A 24,406-nucleotide genomic window follows, 5' to 3' on the forward strand; every position below is an offset into this window, starting at 1 on the left:
AAGGTGCTAATTGTTGGCCATTGAATTGTTAATTTCAAACCGGGCAGCCTTTTGGTTGTACTCTGGGCATGGTAGAGGGATAAGAAATCTCTGGGTTTTCTAGTGTTAAACACTGGAAGCGTCGCCAGCGGTCTTTTGATGACCGCCAGTCACGCTACCATGCTTATAGTGTATTAAAAACTAAACGGCTGAACCTGGTATTTTAGGACTTTTATTATATAGTTGTTGTCTATAGTTTTACCTGCTTACTTGTTTGGAAAAGTAAACACATCAATATTTACGAGCAGTTTAGCACGTCTAAACTTCCACAGAGCCGCTCAGGGAGACTCTTTCTCAGCCAAACTGTCGTATATCACGGCTATGGAGTTGTAATAAATGGCCGCCCTACTCTGCTTCTGATTGGCTGTAAGATCACAAACCCTGTGTGCTGATAGGCTGCTGGTTCCTGTCATTCCTACCAGCCTTTGCGCATGTGCCTGCTTCAGACAGCGGGCAGGCAGCTGTCCCACCGCTGAGACACAGTTGTATGACGTTTTATCACGTTTTATCACTAGATCGCTATGAATAAAATCCAGGGACACTTCATTTCACAGTATAAACCATTTATTTACTTATCTACTTAGGATAATAGCACTTTGAGGCCTAATTCAGAATATAGGTTGGGCTGGGTCCGGACTTTTGTGATCCCTGCTTTACACATTATCAGTATTATGTTATTTTTACCTGCCGATATTACGTTATGATTTTGTCAATATTCAGTTATGCAGCAGCTGTATCAACCCCCACTGTGAATAACTTACGTTGCAGTCAAATGACCGCTGGCGGCGCTCCTCGGGATGTTTAGAAAGCTCGCTGCTAGTGACATTCACCACTTACCCGACTTGAGGAGGTTGTGCTTTGCCTCATAACACCATTAGCTACACATGTCGGCTTTTTTGATACATTTATTTGACGCCATTTTCAAATCAAATCATTTTTTAAATGTTGGCAAAAATGCAACAAATGAGCGACACAGCTCATTATAAACTGTTTAGAGAGCAGCAAGATCAAATCACTGCTCCTCCCCGTGGACAAAAGAGGGATTGCAGCTGTTTTTTTACTTGGGCTGCTTAGGGGCAGAGCCTCGCTGACGACGTCATTGCGGGGGATTACATTACCCCCACAGACCTGTGAAGGATCGGCCAAGGATCAGTGAAGGACCAGTCAAGGACCAGTCAAGAACCAGTCAAGGACCCATCATGGAAACAGGGGAACTTTTAAACCGCTACTACTGTACAGGACTAAACAGTACATTGAAGGTTATGGGGAAACATCTGACTGGAAATTGTGAATATTGTGAAGAACTAGAAACAGTAAAGCATGTTCTTATTCAGTGTACAAGATATGACCAGGAGAGGAAGGTACTTGTGGCATACTTAAAAGAATGTCAGGTCCATTTTACTATTGAGGCTATATTGAAGCGGTGCACGAAAAAAGGTGTAGTAAAAGCAATTATACGATTTTTGAAAGAGACCGGTATAAGTAGCAGGATTTAGTGGATAAATGTATAAACCGAGCATATGGGGACCATCCCGGCCCACACTCCATTCCGGAAGGTGGCGGTAATGCACCTTAAGTTGTTTGCCAACCGCCATTAAACACCATATGAAGAAGAAGAAGAAGAAACCCGGAAATGTCTTGTTTTGAAAGGGTTGTAGCTCAAACGGTTTAAAGTGTATTTCACGGAGTTAAAATGCGTCATAAGACGCAATAAAAAGCACAGAACCAGCCTTAGCACCAGTCGAAACAGGCATCAAGGTAAATGCGATGACTACAAAAAAGGTAAATTATTGGCAAAGCAAAAAGAGAAAATGAATCAAACATTATTGAAGCAAAAGTAAATTATGAAAAGAAAACTAATGAAAGCTTAATGAGCAGGAGACAGAACATCTGAGTTTATTAAAAGCCAGTTAGACAACATGTATGTGGACAAAACCAAAGCCGCCTTTATCACAACCAGACGCAGACGGATGGAGCAGGGAGAGAAAATACTAAATATTTTCTTGGATTAGAAAAGTGGAATGCTGAATATGCTCCAGTAAGTAACGTGATGGTAAACGGGAACGTTCCCAGTGATCAGGATGGAATCACCAAACATGTGGCCAGCTGTTATCAGAAGTTCTGCTCTTCAGCCCCACAACTTCTGACTCAGAAACTTTTAAACAACATTTCTACTCATGTTAAAACCTAAACGAGGAATTTAGAGATATTTGTGATGGACAGATTTACTTACCAGAACGTGTGGAATGTGTGGAACATCTGGAAGAAAATGAAGCTCCCGGGAATGACGGCCTGACTGGGAGTTTTATAAAGATTCACTGATAAACTTCCTCCTTCTTACTAGCTGGATTCCAAGAAGCCACTGGAAAAGGTGACCCCCCCACCTTAAAACAGGGATAATCCCACTAATTCCCAAAGCAAACAAGGATAAATTCCAGAGTGAAACCTGGAGAGCCGTCAGTTTACTGAACAATGATGAAAGTTATTTGCTCTGATTGTTGCTGGAAGACTTAAACACGGCTGGAGTCAGAAAACAGACGAAGAGCATCTGGTTTTATGGAGAAAAGGCTCATTAGCAACAACATCTGTTTAATATCAGACATGATAGATTACAATCACCTGTTACCTGATGGAAGCTTCATTCTGCTCATCGCTTCTTACAAAGCCTTTCACACCACGGAGCAGAACTTTATTGTAAAATCTTTTCCTTCTCTGGATGTGGGAATTATTTCCATAATGCAGTTGGGACTTTATATAATGTTTGTTCTGGTTCTGTTAAACTGAAATCTGGCTCATCAACCAGATTCATTATTCCACGTAGACAAGGCTGCCCTGGATCTCCTTTTCTTTCTCTGGTAGTAGCACAAATAATGGCACCCATATCAAAACGTCCCCTTTTCTGGGAATTCCTGCTGTAGGTAAGGAGTTTAAAACCTGTCAGCTCGCTGATGATACGGCAGTTTTTTAAGGGATCATCATCACATAGTAAGCGCAGTGAGTTGTATAAATTCATTTAGTGATGTATCAGGGTTCAAATGGATGTAGACACATCTGTTTAGTTTCCTCTGGAAAACTGGAACTGGTCCCATTACGCTGGAATACCAGTTAATGAGGAAGTGACACATCTTGGAATTATAATTTGTAAAGATAAACAGCAACGTTACAACTTAAATTTTAATCCAATTATTGAAAAAACAGGATCTAAACTGAGTTCTTGGTTAATGAGAGATCTCTCTCTATGTGGCAGAGTCTTCATTTTTAAAGCAGAAGGTAAATCCAGATCTATAAATGTCTCATCGTCACTTCACATCCCAAAACATCATTAAAGAACTGGATAAATACTATATGATGCCATGTGGAGGAAAAAGCCCGTTATCTCAGGAAAGACTTCATCAGAGGTTGTAGGGAACAAGGAGGTCTAGAGGTTCTGGACTTTAACTCCCTAAACAACACATTTAAAATGAAACGGATTCTGGAATTTCTGAAGAACCCGACAGCATCTGGAACGCTTTTCCAGCTTCTCTGTTTAATCATCCTGGTGGCTTTAATTTTCTGTTGAAAGGTCATTTTTCTGTTGGTAAAATTCCTTTAAATCCGGCTGACTTCCACAAACAAGCTCTTTTATCTGGTTATTGGTTTATAAACATAACTTCAGCCCCGTAGATGTTATATCTGGAACAACAAGGACTTCTTTATCAGAATAAATCTGTTTTATCCGACATAGTGTGGAAAAGGAATTCTGTTTGTAGGTCAGTTGTTGGATAAAAACGGGACTTCTGACATTCAGAATTCCTTAAAAAAGTCATTGACCTGGAACAGCTGAAGAGTCGGCTGTTGTCTTAAATGCAGCTCCTGCAGGCTCGTCACATGTTGAAGAACACGTCATTCCCAGAGATGAACACGGAATTTAACAACGTTTTCATGGCTGATGTTGATCTCACAGACAAACGTTGGAGCAACAAATAAATCAAGAATGAAGCGTCCGGTTCACTTCCAGCTGCTGCAGAGTTCTTCTGGGACTCTACCATGGCTGCTTTACAGGGAAAAAGCTGCTAAACTTCTTCATAATTACTGGATTAACAACAAGCTGGAAGAAGTTTCTTTTAAGGTTTAACTTCAGATTTTTCCTGTTCAGGAAACACTTCAAAAATTCCAGATAAATATTGATGATGCCTGTGTGTTCTGCAAAGCTAACAAAGAGACAATTTTCCAGATATTTTCCAACGTGTTCCCACCAAACAGTTCTGGTCCGACATGGAAAGCTTCGTCTGGGCTCAGTTAAACATCAACATCCACATTAATGTTTTCATCTTATATTTTATATTGAAAGGATTGTCAGTGATGCAAACTCTGTTTTCAGCTATTAATCATTCTTGGCAGATTTCATGTCCACAAGTGTAAATGTTCTGGATCTAAACCTTTTTAATCTTTTTATTGTGGATCTGAAATCTTAAACCAGCTCAGCTGAAAACGTGAAGAACCAGAAAGCAACAAGAACGCTTGATATTTTGGAGAAACTGCACATTATTTCATTTTTCTATGTAAAATAAAATAAATAAAAACTCCACGTTTGTATCTGTTGTCTTCGGCCTTGTTCAGTTGAAGCTGTTTAAGTTGCATCTTATATGTAAAATGTTTTCTGTTATAAAATCTAAAAAGTGTTCAGAGCCTGAATTGGGACGCAGGTCTATACTGTTCCTTGTGGTTCCAGGTGAGATCCGTACTCGGACGTCTACATATGTTTATGTTCCAGTTAATCTGTAGCTGGTTTAGAGAGGATAGCTGCGCTGCTTTCCACCAGTAGGTGGCCGTAGCGCTCTACTAATGGGGGTGACCGGTCCGGAGCTGGAATTTCTTAGAGGAAGTAGCCGGTCAGGCAGAACAGCTGACAGCATCCACCGCTGATCTATACTGTTCCTCGTCCTTCCAGGGATCAGCATGAATAAAGCCTTTCATGAAGCGGAGCATGGCTGAATGTCGGGAACCGTAAGTAACATTCATGACAGGTCATCTGTTGCTTCAAGGGTCGCTGAGGTAGCACCTCCTGTTCCAGATCCACTCAACTCCAGATAGAGGAGCCTGTTTTTACCACCAAACACTGGAGAAGCCCAGGCCCAGGTCAGACAGCGTCCGGCCTCTGCCCATTCTCCTCAAAGGCAGGAAACTCCTCCCCACATGACAATCCCAAAACATTGTAGCACGCAGCGACGTCAGTCTGGAATTATTAATTGTTACCAAGATCGAACCGAATTGGTTCGAAAGGGCAAAGCTGAGGACAGTTTTTGGTTAAACTTAGGGCCCCGTCAACAAGATTTACATCGTGAGTTGGGACGGAGCCAGATAGTTGAGATGGAACAGGAAATAGATGACTTAAATGAGGAGGTGGAGGGGGCGACCTCGGGGGGTGGGACTTCCATGCCTGCTTGCCTGCAAAAGCCCGGCGCGTCCACAGGGGTCTCCAGAGAGGAGTATGACTTAAGATATAGGCCAAATATTAGACCTCCTGATAGATTCACAGGTGGAGAATTCCCAATCCTGATTAGGGGAACGAGGGCCGATTATCACCCTTGGCCGGCTCGGGACTTGACAGGTTTGGTCTCCGGGCTCCCACAGATCACCGCAGGAGGGGGCAAATGGGTTAAAGCTTTTGAATCAAACACGGCCGGAACACTACTTTCACTAGGCGACATCAAGGCTGTCCTCACACAGGTTTTGGGGTTGTCTAAGATGCAACAGTTTTTCAAAGACAATGAACTGGACTGGATTTTGAGTGAAAGGGCAGATGGAACGGAACTGGCTGCCTATAAAGGGGTGATTTGGAAAGGAATACGCACCAAGTACCCTAATAAAATTGATGTTGATGCTTTAAAAGGGGAACCTCTGAAAGATGACCAGAATCCAGCAGCATACATCGACATACAGTTGAAAAGATGGCGCCTAGAGACTGAAAAAGATGTGGAAAATGATCCTGTTTTGCTCACTCTTTTCAGAAATGCAGTGATCACATCGATGCCAAAGGAAGTCACCCGGCGCCTGGAGGACGTTGTTGGCCTGGCGTCCATGTCCTCGCAGCTGTTCCGTGATCATGTGATTCATGCAGTAATGCGATACAGAAGAGATCTAAGCAAGATTTCCGAACAGGACCTCCAGATTCAAAGGAAACTGACTCAGATGCAACTAAATGATTTGCAAGGCAAGCTGAAAGAAAAGACTCAAGCTGTTGTGTTCACAGATCCAGGTGCGGGTCAGACTGCTGGAGTTCCTGAGTCAACACAGGCCGCCAGTGGTCCCCAGCCGTTCCGCCCTTCCTACTCAAGGCTTGGTACTCCCTCGTCTGGGGCGTGGCAGGGATCCAACCGCTGCTGGTATTATGGAATGTTTGGACATTTTGCTAGGGCTTGCCCACGGTTTATGCCCCTCTCGGCAGGTGGTCCTGGAAGAAACGGAGTTGTCCCCAGAAGAGGTGGAGGTGGGGCCCTGGGTGGCACTCGGCCAAGACCCTCTCAGTTTTAGGGGGGTCCCGGGAATCCTATGGGTGAAGGTTCGTACCCGTTGATCCTACACACACGCACTGACCCCATGATAAATGTAGAAGTTGGGGATCAACAGGTTTCTATGATGATCGACACGGGAGCTACTCACTCATGCATACAGGAACACCTCGCCAAGAACCTTCCCCTGTCAGATAACTTTGTCAAGACAGTAGGATTCTCGGGAAAAAGTCAATTGGTTCCTATTACTGCTCCCGTTAAAATAAAAGTAGGAAATGATGAAATTAAAATACCCATTTTGGTTTCAGACCAAACACCCGTCAATTTATTAGGACGAGATGCACTTTGTAAACTTGGGCTCAAAATTTTATGCTCCCCTTCGGGAATATACGTGAAAAATATTGGATTGGATTTACAAATGACTGCTCAAACAGAACCAGCAATTGTTTATTGGTTGGGAAACATGGAGGGACCCGTGGGTTCAGTGTTGGAAAAATGGGGAACATGCGTAAGGGCCCAGGCACCGAGAGGTTCTCCTCCAATCTTGCCTCCTCACTGTACAATGTTTTTTGATCCATCAGCCAGCCCAACCTTTCAGGATAGGTGGGAAAAGGAGACGGAGGGTGTAAAGGTTGAATTGAAGGCTCCATATATCCTGATTGGAGGCCAAGGCGCAGCATTAAAGGTAAACCACAATACTTTTATTGATAAATGGTACTGTGTTACTCAATCCTTACCACACATTACACTGCTGGTAAACCCAGGATACCATTCAAGGGACCTCGGTCCGATGGTAAGAACCGCAGAACACTTGACATGGAACAGTACAGAGAACCCGTTAATTTCTCTTTCAGATGATGGATCAATGCTAAGGATTAGGTGTGATCTATCTATACCAGCAACACCTCAGATGGTGGTACTCCCAGGAAAAAACATAATGATGGCGTGCAAAACAAACCCCCTTGGATTTTACAGTAATCTGGAAACTGATATTTTAACACAGGTTCCGGACCAACTGTGGTCCAGACATGAGACGGATGTGGGACTGGCAGTTTCAGCCAGCCCAGTTACTGTCAAATTAAAACCAGGTGCAGTTTTACCTTGGCGGCCACAATACAAACTTAATCCCACAGATGAAGAAGGGATTGGAATCCTAATTGATGGGTTTTTAAAAGTAGGAGTGCTGATTGAGATTTCTAGTCCTTGTAACACCCCAATTCTTGCAGTTCTAAAAGCAGATAAATCAAAGTACCGACTGGTCCATGATCTAAGGGCGATCAATGCCATTCTTGAAGATGTCGCGGCAGACTTCGCTAATCCTCACACACTGTTGAATGCTATCCCTACTAAAGCTAAGTTTTCACAGTAGTGGATCTTTGTTCAGCATTTTTCAGTATCCCTCTGGCAGAAGAGTCACGATATCTGTTTTCGTTTACCTTTAGAGGTCGACAATACAGCTACGCCAGAATGCCCCAGGGACTGACAAGCAGCCCCGCGTGGTTTGATCGTGTGGTAAGTCAGGATCTACAGGAGCTGGGTTTGAGCGGCGTCCTAATCCGGTATGTAGATGACATTTTGATTTGTTCAGACACCATTGAAGATTGTCAGCGCGACTCGATCAAAGTGCTGCAGAGACTGGCAGAATGTGGACACAAAGCTTCTCGGACAAAACTGCAATTCTGCCAGCCTCAGGTGGTATTCCTTGGTAGAGTAATCTCCCATGGAACAATAGCTCTGTCTCCTGACCACCTCAAAGGCATAAGTCGAGCACCGCGTCCACAGACATGCGCGCAACTAATGACCTTTTTAGGTATCACAGGATTCAGCGCGGAGTGGTTGGAGGACTACGCAGTAAAGACGGCGCCGCTCAGGGATCTCCTGAAGTCCTCTGAAGCCAAGACTTTAAAGAAGTCTTTGGAGTGGACCACAGAGGCACTGTTGGCTTTTGATGTGCTCAAGCAGGAACTGCAAAGTGCCCCAGCGCTGAAAATGCCAGACTATGATAAAACTTTTCATCTTTATGTTTCAAACAGATGTAACATGTATGCAGCGGCTGTATTGGCACAAGACTCATGTGCTGGTGGAAGGAAACAACCCTTCGCTTACTACAGTGCAAGGTTGGACGACGTAGCACGAGGGTGGCCCCCCTGCTACCAGGGCCTCGCAGCTGTTCACATGGCGTATGAAAAGGCGTCTGCAATAACTAAGTCATATCCTGTGGTTATTTACACCCATCATAAAATCACAGAGTTGATCAATCACAGCAAACTTGTTCTGACAACAGCACGTTGCCTTCAGTATCTACCATTGCTCACCTATCCAGATGTAACAATTAAGAGATGTGAGACCACAAATCCTGCTAATATGTTACCTTTTGAATTTGAAGGTGATACACACGAGTGCGTCGCTGAGACCACGAGGTACACAAAACTGAGACCGGACTTGGAATCTGAGCCGTTGGACGACGCACAGGTCACGTACTATGTAGATGGGTCATGCTTTCGAGACCACATGGGAACTCACGCAGGCTACGCCGTGGTGCAAGAAAAGGAAGGGACGTTTGTGACAATAAAAGCTGAAAAGTGTTTACAACCTTGCTCTGCACAATTAGCTGAATTGTATGGACTTACTGCAGCTTGTGAACTTGCTGAAGACACTTCTGCTAACATTTACACAGATTCAGCATATGCACACGGAGTATGTCACCTGTTCGGAGCAGTTTGGAAACTGCGCGGCTTTCAAAAATCAGATGGTAAACCTGTTCGACATGGAAAACAGATTATGAAGTTAATCTCGGCCATGATGCTTCCACATCGATTGGCCATTATCAAGTGTCCTGCTCATCAAAAAGACAACTCCATCACCACGATGGGAAACAATGCGGCAGACGAAGCTGCAAAGCACGCTTCAGGTTGCAAGGTCGCCGTCTTGGCCCCAGCTGTGGAGTTGGAACCATCTGTCACACCCGACGATATCACACTAATGCAAGCGCGTGCCAGCGCGAGTGAACAAAACATGTGGGAAAAAAGGGGTGCTACAAAAGATGGGCGAGGGTTATGGCGGTCACATACCGGCCTGATTGTCGCTCCAATCTCACTTTTGTCTCTTTTAATTCCAGAGTGTCACAAACCAGACCACTGTGGGCGAGATGAGGTGATACATCGGATACAACAACAGGGTTATTGGGCGCCATACCTGCAGGCGTTGGTAACGGATGCGCTAAATCGATGCGAGGTATGCGCGCAGAACAACGTTCGAAAAGGTATTGTTACCCCCGTGGAACGAGTGAATGGCACACTTAAAGCAAAAATTAATAAGATTTGTGCATGTACTGGTTTGCGGTGGCATGACGCATTACCACTGGCCCTAATGAGTTATCGCATGCAAGCTCATCGGGTCACGCATCTATCTCCCCACGAAATGCTAACAGGTCGTCCCATGCCGGGTCCCCAGTTTCGGGGTCCTTTCAAAGGACCCCCGCTGGAGCAGTTGGAGAAGGAGCTGCACAGTTACATGAAACAGTTGTCTGCTATCCATAAAGCAATTTATTTTCAGGAAAAAGCGAACGAGCCAAAACCAGTCTCTGTGACATCTGGTCCAGTGGTGCCCGGGGATAAGGTGTACATCAAGGAGTTTCGAAGAAAGTGGAACACTCCTCGACGCCGGGGTCCTTACACGGTGGTCCGTGCCACACCGACTGCGGTCCAGGTCGAAGGGAGCGTCGCTTGGCATCATCTGAACCATTGTTCGTTGGCACCTACGACCAACAACTGCAAAACGGGCCCTGGGGACTGGTCGGATTGTACAGCGTTCTCAAATGACCAGTCCCCCAAAAGGGGAAGTATCGCCTCGCATGCATCTGACGAAGATAGTCCTGTCAGGGCAGATTCAGAGTTGCCGCCCGATGATGTTGAGTTTGACATTCCTTTGGTTTCTTCTTCTGGGCGGGACAGGGATCTCGGCAGGGACAATTCAACCAATCCGGACCCAAAGCAACAGCCACCACGTCGTCCCATCACCAGGGCCTTCTCAAGGAAACAGAAGGGCAACAGAGCAACGAGGGAGCGCCGACCTCGGTGACCAAGGGGAGTACGACTCACATGCCAAATGTCATTATCAGTCAGGTCTCTTGCCGGTATGCACCCGCACACATCTACACACTACCCGTGACTCGGTATTTCAGACAGATGTTGCACTTTTATTCCAGCTAACACAGCGCCAGATGGTTCCTTTACATCTGCCATGGACGAGATAATATGGGTGGGGAAAAATGGCTGATTGGAAAAATGTGTTGATAAAGGTGGGAGTTGGGTCAGCTTTGGTTCTGATCCTTCTTTTCTTGTTTGGCATGTGCATCGTTCCCGCCCTGAGGAAAGCATGGAGTACGAGTCTCAAGAAACAGACCTCTGTCATCATGGCTGCCCAATTGGTCCGTACTGAATTGGACCTGTGACGTCTCAATAAAACTGCAGTCGGTTGGACGAAGGGGCGGCAGCCTGTGACGGAAGGCTGGTGACCCAATGCTCCTGTTTGCCTCCGGACTGGAAAAAGACTCTATCTTGTGTTATTCACGTGTGGTTTTTGTAGTCAGTAATCTTCTGTAATAGGTTATCCTTGTAAAAACGGATTGTAATGTAATTTCTTTGTTGTGTGTGTATGATTAATTTCTGTCATAGTACTTAGAAGGTCTCCTGCAGGGGTTCACTGGCCTACCCGTGCCTGAGTGTCAAGTAAGATCAAAAGTTACCGGTGCTCGCCCAGAGGGGGGGCACGGGGGAATTTTTTCTCCCTTCGGGGTTTTTTCGCCCTCGTACGGGAGGTTCAGATCGGCTCCTATGTTATGCTTGAGACCTGCGTGTGTGGACAAGTGTGCATAAAAAGGTTTCCCTATTGTAAGTTTCAGAGTATCGTCTTAGGGCCGATTACTCTGAAATATTTGAAAGGGGGAAATGTGGAAGTATTAATACATCAGAGTGGTAATGGAAAAACAACAGGTGTACTGTCCTTGGTAAGCAGAATATTAATAGTATGACATTATAACATGATATCAAAATGATGTCAACCAGTCAGCCCTAAAAGGCTGTGTGTGTGTATACCGAAATAGAGTCAGGAAGACTATATAAGCCTGGGCAAAAGGATGTCTGGGGTCTTTGATCCTGAAGGGGTGTCCCCCTGTTCGGCAGAATAAAGGAAGATCATTAAGACCTCTGTCTGCAGACTCTTAATATCAGCAAGCCCTTTTGATAAAGAATTTATCTACGACAGTAACACATGGAGTTCAAAGCTTCACACACCTGGAAACAGCAGCAGGGTTATGTCACTGGTATGGATCATATCATTTAATATGCACCTGTTAACTCCTGTTCATGTGTTTTTGCATGTTTTGTGCAGAGTGTCCCACATGCAGTCTGTCCCTTGAACACAACACAGTCTTGTCTTGCTGGTTGATGAGAGATATAGCACACAGTCTGGCTGAAGCTGGTCTTTAACAGCTCGTCCTGGGAAAGACAAAGAACGCTGTAGTCTAGGCCCAGAATCCATCTGGGATAAATTCAGAGAATATAAACCTAGCGGAGCTCTGAGATCCGTAGACTCTGGTCCACTAGTCCAGACCAGAGTCCAGACTAAACATGGAGAAGCAGCATTTAGCTGTTATGCTGCAAACAAGTGGAACAAACTGCCAGTGGAGATTAAACTTTCACCAAACTGTAGTAAGTTGACACGTTTTGAAGTACTACATCACTTTATTCCATAACAGGAATCTCCACAACGTACAGCTAACGTGCTGTTCAGAACACACATTTTCTCTGGAGAACTTCTTCTCTGTACCTCCCAGCGTTATACAGTGACAGCGCCACTAAATTTATACATCACATCACTACACAAACGTAGACACTTTAAATCAGGTTAAAACTTTTCTTTTCTCCTGCACCTATACATGAAATCTGCAGCTAACTTTTAACTTATCTGGCTTTTAATCATTTTAACTTAATTTGTCATTTTATTGTGATTTTTGCTGTTTGTTTCTGTCTTTTCTGCTTTCTTGCAGCATTTGTAATGATTTTAATGTTTTATGTTCACTTTGAATTGTCTCGTATGTGAAATGTGTTATAGTACAAATAAACTTCCCTTGTAGTTTAATTCAGATTGATTCATGTTTTAATGGAGATTTCATCATTTCTTTTGAGAAAAACAAAATTATTTTCTAATAGCTTCTAAACCATGTTTAATAGAACTTCATAAACTTCAACTCTTTGTATTTTATTAATTTTATTTAATATTCTATTTATTCTTTTAAAGGTCTGAATATCTGTGAACACTTATTGAAACAGAATCTAGATTCTGATGTTGTTGAAAGGATGTAAAGAATAATGTTGAAGATGAGGACTCATGTTGAAATAAATCTACATTGTGAAGCAACCCTTTCTTACACTGGATTAGAAATATTGTAGAAAATTATACTGAATTACCAGGTTTTACAGAACATTGTGCTCTTGTAGACGTAACATGTAAGGTTATAATTACATGATTTTAATAATAATAGGTGGTGATCTGAAGCGGCCGGTCTGAGGCATTAAATGAGTCCCACTCCGGCCCTGCTGTCTCCTGCAGGAAGGTTCCTGCTTATATAGGCGCTGACAAAAGACTGTACAATGCTGCCCCCTGGTGGCCAAACAAGATATATACAGATACTTAAAAATGGCTCCTACAGACGCAGAAACAAAACTATGGATCTTTCAGATTAATTCACTTTGGGACCTGCTTCCAAAAATGAGTGTTAACAAGCTTCCAAAATGCTGCTTGTATGAGGACAAAATGTCCAAACACTGGACATTTTTTATGGCTACACTTAAACTCGTCCCCATGTGGACACGAACTCAGCTGTTTCTGCTCCTTCCCTTTCTCTTCCTGCTGAAACTTTCTCACTTTCAGTCCTTCACGTTGTAAATGAAGTTTCAACAGTTACAGAGCCAGTGTTTTAGCATTTATTTCATTTTTATTTATTTTTCTGGGCCTTTCTTTGACGTGTAGCTGTTTCAGGTTTACAGAAAATATTTTCTAAACTGATTTTAGTCTAAATAGTAAGCTGCTGGGCCAATTTCTACAGAAACCATCTCTACAAACCTTCTTCGGCTGTACTGAAGCACAGATTAGTTGAGGACAAATTTACAATTATTGTAAAACTGAAGACAGTTTGATATTTCTTCAGCTGCAGGTTTGTGATGAAGTGGAGCGAAAACATCCAGCTTTGGGAAAGAAGTGACAAAGATTTGACTGCGTCTGCAAAAAGTGCTTCACTTGCCTCCAGAGAAATCTCTGCCATACCAGCTGTACCTGGAGGCCAGAGAGGAGGCTCTCGTTGAAGAGTTACCAGGAGTTAACAGGTGCATATTAAACCATGTCGCCCAGACCAGTGAAGCAACATTTTCTCTACATCACCCTCTTGCTGTCTTCAGCTTTCTGAAACCTTTGAAATACAGAAACAAGAATTTCCAGCATTAAAACATGGTTTAGATGTTAAATGTATTGTTTCTCTTGCAGGTATTGACTCTTTATATTTCTCCCATACGTCTATAAGGAGAACATGAACCTTTTTATCCCTCTTGGAGACTCTGATGCAGACATGTGGTGTTTAACTGAACCAAACACACACAACAAAGTTAGCAAGTTAACTTTTCTTATTGATTGTATGACTGAAATTATGTAATTAAAACAGAAATAGTTGAAAGGAGACATAAACTTTTTATTATTTAATTACATTTGGCTACACACTAAATAGTTTATTTACTTTACAAAGAATTAAAAAATGAGCTCTAATGTGGTTCGTTGTGTTTGTTCCGTGTGATTGTAGCGTGACCTTCCATCTCCACACACAACTATTCTCCTGACTGGTCAAGACTGGAAAATGTCCTTCTTCACCAAAAGAGCTCCAAACGTTGTGAAAGCAGACGATGTTGAGGAAGGGATTATCTCTGCCTTCTGCACTGACTTTGTCTTCAAGCTGGCAAACCCGAGACACCTGAAGACACACTGACGTTCCTCCAGAGGTGCATGGTGGTGACCAACCTCTGCCAAGAACTGTTAACAGGACCATAAATCTTCTTTATTCACTCCATTATGCCGCATACCTAGCAGTGCTTCTAATGCTCCAGGAGAGAATCTACCTTAAATGAATTCAGCACAAAGGACTTTATAGAATTTATTATTATTGTTTTATGGTATAAAGTTAGAGGAAGAAAAACTGTAGAACAGATGATGATGTTTGTTGTGATTTCATCTTTCATTCTGTTGCATGTTTGTGTGTGAATGACGCCTAACAAAGCTTCTTTATTTTCATCACTGGCTGAAATAAATTAAACTAATGACAATGAAACCACCAATAGATGGAGGCCTGAGAAACGTAGGAAAGACCAGAACTGTTAGTTCCACATGTGTCTGATCATCCAGTGTGTAACAGCAACGAGCAACGCAAAGCAACATGTTTAGTTTTTTCTAGAAGTTTCTTTGTAACATGCTCCATCATACAAGTACAACATGCATGTAAGCTGAGCCCCGTCCAGACTGTGAAGTATAAGTGTAAGAACAGTAGAACACACACACTTTCTGCTGCTGTTTTCATGGTGTTCAGTGTGTCTTTCTGCAGGTGCTCCTGATGATTGTCTGCTGTGTTTTCATATAGAGGCCGTAGGATGTTTTCTGTTTCTCTACCGGTGTTGCAGCTGGTTGTTCTATTGTTTCTGTTGTTTCTATCTTTGTCCTCTCTCCACTTTTTACTCTCCTTTTCTCTTCTGTTTAATTCAATCCAGCTTTATTTGTACAGCAGCTCTTTACAACAAAGTCCTCTCAGGGCTCCTTTCTTTCATATCCTGTGTCAGGTCCAGCTTTTAAATCTTTATTCAGCAAAAAACTACTAAAAGAAATGAATAATACTGAAGTATCAGAGGAGCCTTATATGTCGTGGTCATAGGTGATGTTCTTGGTTTTGTCGTGTTTACTTTAGTTTCCAGTTTTGTTGGTTCCCGTGTGTGTTGTGTGTTTTGTTTGCGGCTCGTTAGTTCACCTGGTCTGATTGCTCCCTCACTTCACCTGTTCCCTGTTAGTCGTCCTCTGTTTATTTACGCCTTGGTTTCTCTGACTCGGTGCCAGATCATTGTTGTTGTTTCGTGTTCAGTCTGTATCAGTTTCCTTGTTCCTTGATATTAAATCCTGGATAATGGCGTTGGTTTGTCTCCTGCCTCATCAGTCTGCGTTTGGGTCCTCACCTCTGCTGTCCTGTCACATTATATCCATAAAGCTCCTCAAGGGGAGTTAAAACATTTCCAAGGCAGGAGAGAACTAGTTTTATCTTTAATATATTTCTTACTTAATAAATCTGACTTCTGTACGTATTATAAGGTGAGTCAGTTCAGGTGGTTAGGATTACTACACACGTGTAAATGTACACGTATGTTAATGTAAAGAAAACTCGTAGCTCTGAGTTAAAGAGTGGAACCTGCTCAGAAACCCTGAGGAAGCTGTGACTGGGCAGCTCAGGATGATGTTCAGCTGCAGCTGGAAGCAGAAGCTTCCAGTTCAGATCCTCTAAATGTTGTAGAAACACTGATGTTGGTTTTTAAGACCAACAGCCAAAAATAAAGAGTGAAGAACTTCAAGTTTATCAGAGTGTCTGGGAGAACGGCTCACCCTGATGGTGAAGCTGAATTATCAGTAGAACTGTGATCAAACCTTCTGGTGGAAAGACTTTTTAACCCTTTGGATGCCAAATGAAGGAGTTAGAAAAGCTGCAGAGGCTGCAGCTGTATGAGAGGAAAGCTCAGGGGCATGGAGACCTGGCTGAAGTTCAACAAGCTGCAGGTTCAAATCTTACAGCTTGCAGGTGATGAATTCCAGTTTAAACTCCATGAATTTAAAGCTTCTTAACTCCTCTAAGAGTCCAGTCTAAAGTAAAGAGTGAAGCTTCACATCTCTGGAAGAACAGCTCAGGCTGGTAGGAGAAGACTCTGGAGGCAGGAGGACCTGAGATCCAACCTCTTCATTCACCACATCAGTTTTCACGTCCAACGGCCAAAACGGAAAGATAAAAGCACCACGAGAACAAGTGTGAGTGTGAAGGTCCTCGGTGGCGTGGTGGGGTTGGTGGAGAACCGTAAGTCGCCAGTGGTGCAGCGTCTAGTTCAAATCCTGCCCGTTGCTGGTACCTGGATCATAAAACCATCCTCCTCCGGTGGGTTGGGGAGGGGGCCGTGTTCCCTCCTCGTGCTCTGGGAGGGTACAAGTAGGGGTTATACATCCGGAAACTACACCTGGCTGGAATTTTACTGGGACCATCAAAGTGTGGCAAACTTTCCAAACATCATCTAGAAGTAGCATAACATGCTAGCTTAGACACGACAACAAGCTACTCCAGACAGTTACTAGTTACTGAAAGGAAGAAGCAGCTTGATGACGACACACTGCTACATGACTGGCTTCTAGAAGAAACCAACATAACACAACAAAAGTCTCTATTAAATAAACACCATGTACAGAGAAGCAGCCAGACTGGAACAGGTGTTGTCGGCTACTAGAACTAAAGGAAAATAGAAGCTGAAGATGGTCGACTGAAGTCTGGAGGAGAAGAGAGAGAGGGAATGAACGGGATGATGTGTTGGCTTTGGGAGCGATCCTTCCCGTCATCCCCACTGGACTGTAGAACATACTTACTACATACATGCTGGAATATACAGATGCAACATGTTACAGACGTGTGTAGCAGCAACTATTAGTCCAGGTAGTGAAGTATATGAGGTACATGAGTTACATCATCATCACCTCATTGTGTCACAGGTGTATCTGTGTTGACACATCCCTCCTTTAAACAGTCCTGAAATATTACAACTTTATTTATAAAACACTGAATGTTCGTCTCCACGAAAACACAATCTTTCATTTCATTCACCCTTTTGTGTTTTTAACTAATTTACTTAAATGAATTTCTAGTAAATCTGAATAATTCTTGAAACATTATTTGAGAAATTGAACTTGTATTATTTAAAGACGTCAGCTTTATTTTTCTTCTCATGTTAAAGATCTGCCTTGTAGCTTCATGTCTTAAAATACTGGATTTAACTGGTGAGGAGAAAATATCAAACAGGATTCCAGTCCAGATCCGGATCAACGGGACGCTTTCAGTCTCTTTTTTTTTTTGGAAACCAGAACTGGAGGCGGTGGGCGGGGCTTCTGTAAGAGTCCGCTGTGATTGGAGGATGGGGCTGTGGGTCACGGCTGGTCTTTGTAGTACCGAGGTTGGAGAAGGACGTTTCCCTGCGGAGCTGCATCACTTCCCAGAACATCCGCTCCGCTGCAAACACACAGTGAAGAGCATCTTCTGATCAATGTGATGGATAACTGATCCTGTTATCTGCAGCTCGCTCATCAATAGTTCCTACAGTCGGATTCTTGGACGGAGCCAATCAGAGTTTACCTAGTGTGCCTCTAGAGAGAGAGTGGCGCCACCGGAAGCTCAAAACGCTTGCCGATCACGTGGTCCATGTAGCCTCCAAAAGTTCCAGGAAGTGATTGGCGGCCAATACAAAATAATAAGAAAACTACGATAATCGGTAAATAATGATCAATGAAGACTTTGCTTTGCAATATTTTTATAGTTGTGTTCATTGATATGAATCATGTTAAGTTTACTAAACCTGTATGACATCAACAACAATGTAAATCGTAATATTTTCTGTTTTTTTAACTTTATCTTTCAGACTTGACTGAGGCATACCAACAGGTGACGACAATGATTTACCAAGTGACTACACAATAAATCTAGGCTCACAGCATAATGATAACTGTTCTTACAGGAAATCTATATCCAATAAATGAAATTTAGATCCCAATTCATTTCAAATAAATGGGTTATCTATTCTTACTTATTAGTATCTACTTGTGTGAATTGCTTTTAAGTCTTAAGACTTATTTCGACTGAGGCAGACTGATAACTACACAAGTCTGGACTCACAATATAATGTGTTCTTACAGAAAATCCATGGCAAATAAATAAAATTTTGATTTCAATTCATGGAAAATACATGGCTTTCTATCACTATTTGTTAACTATCCCAAGACTTACTCCCTACATTTACATAATAAATCAGACAAACACCCTTTGTTTTCCAAATGCATTTAATACCTAAAAGAATTCCTTTACAATAAAACTCGACTAGATCAGCATGTCTAGCCATTTCTTTTCTCTGCTATCCTTGAATACAGTCTTCACCATGGTATGCTGTGCTGCATGGGGATGCTCCAATCGCTGTATGGCTTCCCCAAAGATAGGGACAGAAGGAAAATATGGATGGCCAAAGTCAGCAGGATACATTTGACCACCATCAGGGACTGTAAAAACAAAAAAATATGTGCGGTAATCATATTAAAACAATGCATTTACACATTTTCAAAGACCATATCATTGGGAAGTTTAATATTTTTAAATTAAACACAGAGAACACATCACAGGGAGATTTATATGGTTGAGCTTGCAGAATGTAGAAAAAAAGACAGGAAACACTTAAAAGTGGCCAAACCAGGAAGGTGAAGAAGAACAGTATCCCAGTTAACGTCAGGCAACCCCAGAACTGCTGAAAGTTCTTCAGGACAATGCTGCTCGTCGGAAGAGTGATATACTTCCCTTAAGCATCTCTCTGCTTCTCTGCTCTCATCCTGCACACTGAGTGCTGTCTAGTGCAGCAAATGCACTCAAGTACAACCAGCCACTTATTTTGTGTATATTTTGTTAAGTTCTTAAGGTTAACATGTTTGTTACATTTAACAGGTTAGGTTTTATAGTTGCAAAGATTGTAAACATATATACTAAGAGTATTGTGCTATCTAATACTGTGTATTCATCTTCATATCTTTGTCCATAATTCCACAGCCTCATTAATACATTAAAATTAAATAAAAATGTAACTACAATTGCTCTCCCTACACACTAACCTCGCTATAAACGGCGTTGGATCCATTTATATTGACGAACAGAATTTACATTCATCAGCCTATGGCATCTGTTGCTATCAGTGTGCTAGCATAAACTTTTATCGGTTTATAATCTAAATATATTAATCTAGACGGTGACAATCCGTCAACATATTTATTTACTCCTGTCAAGTTGATTTTGATGCACAACTGATATGGAAATATGACTATTAAAACATCTTACCTTGAAGAAGTGTAGCTCCGACAATCTGCTCCATTGAAATACATTGACCGTCGCTTAGCTTTTGCTAACTTCCGGGAACTTTTGAGGGGCTCCATACGCCGCCATTGCTGTGAAAAAACTGAACCATTGCAGTGAACGGAGATGGCGCCACTCTCTCTCTAGAGGCACACTAAGTTTACCGAACTGAAGACCTTCCAGCTGGACAGTAAAGCTTCTAGTGGAAAAAATTCACTGGAATACAACCCCAGTCCCAGAAAGGTTGGGATTTTTATCTCGTCAAGCTCAGCGTTTATTCAGAGACTATCTGGTACAGTAGTAGCGGTTTAAAAGTTCCCATCCAAGCTGAAAGCCAGCCGAATACCTGCCGGCTTCCAGCCCAGTTCCATTCCAGTTCCAGCCAGCTGCCTTCCAACTTCCAGCCGCCAGAGAGGCCCCCTCCTTCTCCTGGGAGTGTCGATGTTTTAATCAAACTCCACCCATTCCTTGTAATATAGGGTAGACCCAGAAGATGGCGCTTCTCTCACAGACTTCTCATCGCCCGTAGTCTGTCAGATTTTATCTGAATTTACACTGACCGGCAGAGGCGCCACTCAAAGCACCTCTGATGGCCAGTCACAATTCATAAAAATGCATAAAACTTAATACATAATCATCGTTTGACGTGGAATGTGAAATTGTAACATGCTTGTGCGCTGCCAATTGTTTTATTCAGAAATGAATGCTAGTAGGTTAATAAAACCTTTCAAATACTGGATCACAGCCCCTAGCTCTATTCTCAGTAGGATGTATTTATCATACTGATTAATCTTTTAATATTAGCATTATTAACATAGACAAATCAGATTTGGATCAAGCAACACAGAATCTGTTTGAGGTAGCTAGGAAGGGTTATTTTATTCTCATATTATTTATTTCACCTCCATAAGAAGACAGGGCGACAGATAAAAGCCCCACGCAGGATCAGAGATAATGTCTTCCACTTCAATGTGTCTAATCGCGGGGGGACATCCAACACTCGCTGTGCTGCGACTTCCTGCTCGCCGGGAATCCCGATTACGTCACCCCTCCAGGTGGGCTATTCCCCGACACGCTCTGATTACCATTCCAAAAGGTACTGTATGCAGCCCCCAACTTGAACATGCGCCTTCTTCAACATTCGCACTTGCTCCAGAAAATTACCATCTCTTAGGCTCCTCCACCACCACTTTGACTGTGGATTGATACGTAAATGAGCCGCAATGAGGCAGCTGAACAAGTGACCCAGTTTTGTGATTGTTGCACATTGGGTAAGAGTGGTCAAACGAGTCCAGTTTGTGTTGTCATGCTACCAGAAATTCAGTAGGCTAGTCGGTCCTAATGCAGTGAATTTCCATGTTAATGTTGCCAAATTCAATAGCATAGCAAGAGATGAAAAAAGAAACAACGATATTTCTTCAACATGTTAACCAAAATATTTACCTCTTAAAGCATAAACCAAGTATTTACAACAAGCAGTGTGCTTTTTAACGTTAACGTGTGCCATAGCCTACTGCACCGCTGTTCCTCCTTCCAAGTCTTCTTTTTTATTATATTGTTGTTTTATCATCTGAATATACTACAACAACACAGAGAAAATATATGAAAGTTTATTTTACGCTGGTATTTGCGCAGCAGAGTTTTCTGCCGCCGGATTTGTAGTCCAGGAACGGAGAACACAGCTGCTGCCAGGAAAGGTGGATTACATTTTGTTAAAGCACAGCAATCTCAGAGTAGCCTATTATAAATACCCTCTCAGTGGCAAAATAAAACACACTGGTCTGGTTTAGTCTTCACTCTGAAATGGTTCAGTCAGAGGAATATAAAGCTGTTTTAAAAATGTTGAGTAAGCTTAAAATAAACATTCATAGGCTATCTATGTGTTTTAGATTAACACAATGATAAAACAACAATAGGCTATAATAATGGAAAAGAAGCGGTGCAGCATGGCAATGATGCGTTAATGGCTCGGGTCGCGGGTTAAACATCAGTCTGGTTCGGATTTAAATGGAATAAATACATTGGTGACGAGTCGGGTTCGGGAGTCATTCTAACGGGTTAGAGCAGGTATGCGTAGCAAAACAGAACCGTGCAGGACTCTGCTCTAAGCAGTTCGGACTTGGTTGACCTGGAACCATTTGACAATAAAATCTGGAGCCATCCTGCAACGCGCTCGCTTAGGCGTCCAGTTAAACCGTGTTTATTCAACCAGTCCCTACTTCATTGCATTCATTCTTTCCTCATAGCCTACGTGCACATTTTTTTCAAGATTGTTTATGTCAGTTTTGTTTTGGAAAATGAAAAAGGAGTCTTTGCGCAGAACTTATAACATTATTCTAATCTTGCCACTTGCCTATTTTATTATTGTGTATTTTTGTAATAACATGTAAATTCACTGCATAGGAACCAACTAGTCTACTGAATTTTGTGTGACAACACTAACAGAACTGTTTTGACAATGCAACAATTACAAAACTGCGGCTCATTTACTTATCAATCCATAGTCAAAGTGGTGGTGGAGGAGCCTTGGAGATGGTAATTTTATGGAGCAAGTGCGAATGTTGAGGAATTTAGCCTTTGTTCAAGTTGTGGGCTGCATATATGCAGCCCACAACTTGGCATACCTTTCAGAATGATAATAAACAGAACAAGACACACCAAACCAGGAGCTAAGACCACGAAGTTCAGCATCATGCTTATCTATCTTTGGCGTTTTTACACCAACATTTTTATACACTAGATAATGATAATAGTTATCGATTAAAGTCACGGATAAAACTGCTGTTGTTAAAACACACCCATCTCTTACAAAATCTAAAATGTAAAACAAAAAACACAACAAACAAAAAATCTGGATCACTGTAGAAATATCTTTATTCATTGCTGATCATCTGGCCATTGAAGCGTTTTTATTTGGAATTGGGAACAAATATTTTCCACCCTGTTATATTCTGTTCCACTCTGTTATGTTCCATTCCACCCTGTTAGTAAGGTGTTTTTTAATTTTTTTTTTTTTTACTAAAAACATTGAGGACTGTGAATCTTGTTGCACCATATTAGGAAGTGAGGAACATTAAATTGATTTTGCTTTTCTGTTCCCAGGTCAAAAGGAATGTAATTATCTCTCATTTGAAATACTTGATTATGCTTTCCTTCTTGCCTTTGTGGAAACAGAAACGTGATAATCTCTCACTTGAAAGCAAGCTGGGCGTACAATAGTGTGATGACGATGAAAACTCACATGACCAATGCTCAATAAAGGGTACATGAAAATGTGAGAAATGGTCAAAAGCACAAATACCGTTTGTGGTGAGTGAAACTATACAGCACAGTCCCTAGCTCTTTTCAAGCACACTCCTCCCCCCAAGGAGTATGCTTGAACAGCTAACGGCAGGTAATGGCTGTGTTTACAAATGTAAAGGTGCTAATTGTTGGCCATTGAATTGTTAATTTCAAACCGGGCAGCCTTTTGGTTGTACTCTGGGCATGGTAGAGGGATAAGAAATCTCTGGGTTTTCTAGTGTTAAACACTGGAAGCGTCGCCAGCGGTCTTTTGATGACCGCCAGTCACGCTACCATGCTTATAGTGTATTAAAAACTAAACGGCTGAACCTGGTATTTTAGGACTTTTATTATATAGTTGTTGTCTATAGTTTTACCTGCTTACTTGTTTGGAAAAGTAAACACATCAATATTTACGAGCAGTTTAGCACGTCTAAACTTCCACAGAGCCGCTCAGGGAGACTCTTTCTCAGCCAAACTGTCGTATATCACGGCTATGGAGTTGTAATAAATGGCCGCCCTACTCTGCTTCTGATTGGCTGTAAGATCACAAACCCTGTGTGATGATAGGCTGCTGGTTCCTGTCATTCCTACCAGCCTTTGCGCATGTGCCTGCTTCAGACAGCGGGCAGGCAGCTGTCCCACCGCTGAGACACAGTTGTATGACGTTTTATCACGTTTTATCACTAGATCGCTATGAATAAAATCCAGGGACACTTCATTTCACAGTATAAACCATTTATTTACTTATCTACTTAGGATAATAGCACTTTGAGGCCTAATTCAGAATATAGGTTGGGCTGGGTCCGGACTTTTGTGATCCCTGCTTTACACATTATCAGTATTATGTTATTTTTACCTGCCGATATTACGTTATGATTTTGTCAATATTCAGTTATGCAGCAGCTGTATCAACCCCCACTGTGAATAACTTACGTTGCAGTCAAATGACCGCTGGCAGCGCTCCTCGGGATGTTTAGAAAGCTCGCTGCTAGTGACATTCACCACTTAGCCGACTTGAGGAGGTTGTGCTTTGCCTCATAACACCATTAGCTACACATGTCGGCTTTTTTGATACATTTATTTGACGCCATTTTCAAATCAAATCATTTTTTAAATGTTGGCAAAAATGCAACAAATGAGCAACACAGCTCATTATAAACTGTTTAGAGAGCAGCAAGATCAAATCACTGCTCCTCCCCGTGGACAAAAGAGGGATTGCAGCTGTTTTTTTACTTGGGCTGCTTAGGGGCAGAGCCTCGCTGACGACGTCATTGCGGGGGATTACATTACCCCCACAGACCTGTGAAGGATCGGCCAAGGATCAGTCAAGGACCAGTCAAGGACCAGTCAAGAACCAGTCAAGGACCCATCATGG

The 24,406-nt window shown here is 42.4% G+C and overlaps 1 long non-coding RNA gene across 3 annotated transcripts; it reads left to right on the plus strand.

The window, feature by feature from the left end:
* Window positions 1–11,715: 11,715 nt before the first annotated feature.
* Window positions 11,716–15,750, plus strand: LOC121636090. 3 transcript variants are annotated; one of them, XR_006009633.1, is made up of 4 exons: window positions 11,716–11,853; window positions 13,741–13,915; window positions 14,073–14,190; window positions 14,383–15,750. It is a non-coding gene; the product is annotated as an uncharacterized LOC121636090 (long non-coding RNA). The 3 variants fall into 3 exon arrangements; XR_006009631.1 differs by having other exon boundaries at window positions 14,073–15,750; XR_006009632.1 differs by lacking the exon at window positions 14,073–14,190.
* The last annotated feature ends 8,656 nt before the right edge of the window (window positions 15,751–24,406 follow it).

Source organism: Melanotaenia boesemani (assembly GCF_017639745.1).
Source record: "Melanotaenia boesemani isolate fMelBoe1 chromosome 2 unlocalized genomic scaffold, fMelBoe1.pri SUPER_2_unloc_5, whole genome shotgun sequence".
NCBI lineage: Eukaryota > Metazoa > Chordata > Actinopteri > Atheriniformes > Melanotaeniidae > Melanotaenia > Melanotaenia boesemani.